We start from the raw sequence: 3846 nt of genomic DNA on the forward strand, positions 1-3846 counted from the left end.
TTTTATCATGTAAGTGGCAGCTCAGCAACACAGTGAAACCTTTTAGAGTCCCCCATCTAAAATAATTCTCCGTATTATCTATCTGAAATCACCCTGTTTTACTGTTGTCTGGCTTTCTTTATTCCCTAAAAGTTACCCTGTTTACATTTGCAGTTATTTTATCCTTCCCTCACTGAAATGTAAACTCTGGGAGAGCAAAGAGTGTGTCTGCTTCAGTCTTCAATATCTGGAACTCTACGTAGGACCAAGAAATTAATATTCATGAATGAATGACTTCTTAGCTCACAATGAACGTGATGTTCCATCTGACATATATAGTTTATCCCCACTAATTACTTTCACGTGTCGTTTGATACCTACCGTTTGATGGGCTGCGCAGCCTACAATAGAAGAGATAAGCTTTGTGATTTCACCTGGGTCCTATGCGCACCAGGGGCTTTTGAGGCTGGTAAGAAGGCACTGAGACTTGGCTGGATCTTGCAACACGATACACAAGATGGGTTCACATACAAGGAGACTTAGAGCTTTTTTTTTTTTTTTTTTTTTTTTAAATATGGAACGCTTCACGAATTTGCGTGTCATCCTTGCGCAGGGGCCATGCTAATCTTCTCTGTATCGTTCCAATTTTAGTATATGTGCTGCCGAAGCGAGCACGAGACTTAGAGCTTTTAAGGAAAGAGGAAGAAGCAATGATTTCATGATGTGACTTTGTTTAAGGCAACACAGTAAAGATTTTTGAGCAGCATATTAAACCTTTCAATAAATCACTTAATTTGATGGCTTAAAATATATTAAACTGATAACATTGTATCATTCAGCATTTCAGCTCATTTTTGCTTAAGATCACAGGGAAAAAAAAAGCAAACGTGATTTTAGAAAAACGAAGAAACTTACACATTATAGAGCTAACTCAATAGTTCCTTTTATGAACGAGGAAAATAAATTCTACATGGTTAGGGATTAGCCATAGCTAGTGAGTGACGGAGTTTAAGTGGATGTTACACCTCCTGACATAAGACCCACCTAAATAAGGCCTCCAAGATCTCCGAAAACCAGAGCTCTGTAGTTCTGAGGCTCTGTTATTCTACATTACAAAACACATTCAATAACCTTCCTGTTTTCTGTGCCCATTCACATTTTGGAAATCCAAGCCTTCAAACTGGTGAATTGGCTACAGGGTTGGAGATGGGAGTTCACGGAGAAAAATATGTTGGAAGCAGAGGATCTAGAAGGAAAATACGCTTATGTGCATGTGTGTGTTTACCTATTTTTGTTTTATTTATGCATGTATGAGTGTATGCATGTATTTGTTTGTTTATTTATGATGGGTTGGAACATTTCTTCGGGCTCAGGGGCAGGGCTATTTCTTTGCTGACAAGGGTGAGGCAGACATTTGTATCTCAGCCTTGAACCTGGTAAAGTATGAATTCCTGATTGTCTGGGTTCAATTCCCAGGTCCTCCACTTAACAGCTTTGTTGGAAATGAATTCACCTCTCTTGGTATCAGTTTTTTTTTCCTTTCTTATTTTTATTTTTTTTTTATTTTTATTTTTTTAAATTTTTTTTTTAACGTTTATTTTTGAGAGAGAGAGACAGAGCATGAACGGGGGAGGGTCAGAGAGAGAGGGAGACACAGAATCTGAAACAGGCTCCGGGCTCTGAGCTGTCAGCACAGAGCCCGACGCGGGCCTCGAACTCACGGACTGCGAGATCATGACCTGAGCTGAAGTCGGACGCTTAGCCAACTGAGCCACCCAGGCGCCCCATCCTTTCTTTTTTTTTAAAGTTCATTTATTTATTTTTCAGAGAGAGAGAAAGAGAGAGAGAACACCAGCAGGAGAGGCACAGAGAGAGGAGAGGGAGAATTCCAAGCAGACTCAGCACCGTCAGCGCAGAACCTGATGTGGGGCTTGAACTCAGGAACGCTAACATCATGATCTGAGCGAAAATCAAATGTTGGTCGCTTAACCAACTGAGCCACCTAGGTGCTCCAATTTTTTTTTCCTTTTATGTAGTATATATAATATTAATGCCTTCCTCACAGTGCTACTGGGGTAGTAAATGTGTTAATGTGTTTAGTACAGTATCTGCAGATACTATTATGTCATCAAGTCTAAGTGTTAGGGTATGTGTGGGCTTCTCTATAGAGATACCTGCTCAGGTCTTTGTCATCCTGATCTATCACCAAACTTCTTATGTTCATCTTTCCTAAGAACCTGTCAAGCAATTTATGTCACAAAAGAAAGACCCTAAAGGCAAATAATTGGATCCTTAGTGATAAACTGTACTACTAACAGGTTATTAAGATGTAAGCAGTGCATGTGTGTGTATATGTGTGTGTTGTGTGCGTGCGTGTGTGTGTGTGTGTGTGTGTGTATGTTTCCTTTCAGGGTGGGAGGACTCACCTTCCTTCTACTATTTAAATAAAATTCTGCCCACTTCATCCACTTACAAGTTTAGTTTTGTCTTTTCCACTGAAAAAATATCAGCAATTTAAATGCTTACACACCAAAAGTAAAGCAATATTTTCTTAGTACAGTTATTTGGAATGTACAGAAAGAAAAATAAACTGAATTAAATGTCATTATCAGGGATAATGAAGAGGGTGGTAATGTCATGTAACTTCCAAAATGTCTATTTGTGCCCATCAATTCAGAAGTCTATCCATTCATTCATTTATTTTTTTAATGTTTATTTATTTTTGAGACAGAGAGAGACGGGAGTGGGAGTGGGAGAGGGGCAGAGAGAGTGGGAGATGCAGAATCTGAAGCAGGCTCCAGGTTCTGAGTGGTCAGCACAGAGACGGATGCAGGGCTCGAACTCATGAACTGTGAGATCATGACCTGAGCTGAAATCGAATGCTTAACCGACTGAGCCACCCCAGCTCCCCCCATTCATTTGTGAATTCATTCAACATATATGTATTAATAATATAACATGTGTCATTTTATTCCAGGCCATGAGACCAAAGCAAGACAAAGCCTTTGTCTCTCTGATTCTGACTGTGCAATTTCTGTTGGTCTCCCTAGGTCTTGCAGGATTGAATACTAACTCAACTAAACTTTCCTCTTATATTATCTTTATGAAAACCAACTGCCAAAGAACTGATTCCTACACAGGTCTGACTTAGAGAAATTCTGTCGCTCTCCAGGAAGACCGGAAAGGCCCAAACTGGCTCCATGGTTTGCACAGCAGCAAAAGATGGTAGCTCTGAAAGCCAAGAAAATGACATTTGCTTATCATAGATTAAAAACAAAACAAAACAAAACAAAAAAGTCAGCTGAAGTGTCCCAGCCCTGCTGTCTGGGTGACTTAGAAAGAGCATCAGAAGCTCCAGGGTTGGATCAGATGAGAAAAAATCTGTCTGGAGACAATTATTGTGACTATTTAGCCACAATAGGATATTCTCTCTGGGAAGACGCCAGTCCTCCAAAGATGAGGAAACGGAGGCCAGGGGATGATCATCCCAGGGCATGAGCCTAAGTGGCAGAGCTGTGAATGGTACCCAGAACTGTCAGCCTCCAAGTTCATCCTGGTTTTCTCCTTGGTACCGAGGACCACAGTAACTTCTTCTGGCCTCTGCACCGATGCTCTTTTGCAGTTTCCACCACTGTGCTCTATTGGAGACTTTTCCATGCAATCTGTGATTTAGTATCTTTCTTCCTTTGTAAACAAGATAGGTTTTCTGACGGAAGCCAAAGCACATCCTTTTAGAGAACGTTTTCCACTGCGACTGAGATGGTACATTCGTGGCGGCCGATCGTGGCGGCCAATGCTTTAGCCTTGCTCCTATCTGTTCTGCTTTTTATTTATGAAGCAATCCCGATGAACAACATGAATGAAGGA

General features: G+C 40.7%; 1 non-coding gene across 1 annotated transcript; it reads right to left on the minus strand.

Annotated features, from left to right (window-relative positions):
• Positions 1-547: 547 nt before the first annotated feature.
• Positions 548-654, minus strand: LOC132673945 (U6 spliceosomal RNA). The gene has a single exon (XR_009608279.3). It is a non-coding gene; the product is annotated as a U6 spliceosomal RNA (small nuclear RNA).
• Positions 655-3846: the final 3192 nt, after the last annotated feature.

The sequence above is a fragment of the Panthera onca genome, chromosome C1 (assembly GCF_046562875.1).
Source record: "Panthera onca isolate mPanOnc1 chromosome C1, mPanOnc1 haplotype 2, whole genome shotgun sequence".
Taxonomy (NCBI): Eukaryota; Metazoa; Chordata; class Mammalia; order Carnivora; family Felidae; genus Panthera; species Panthera onca.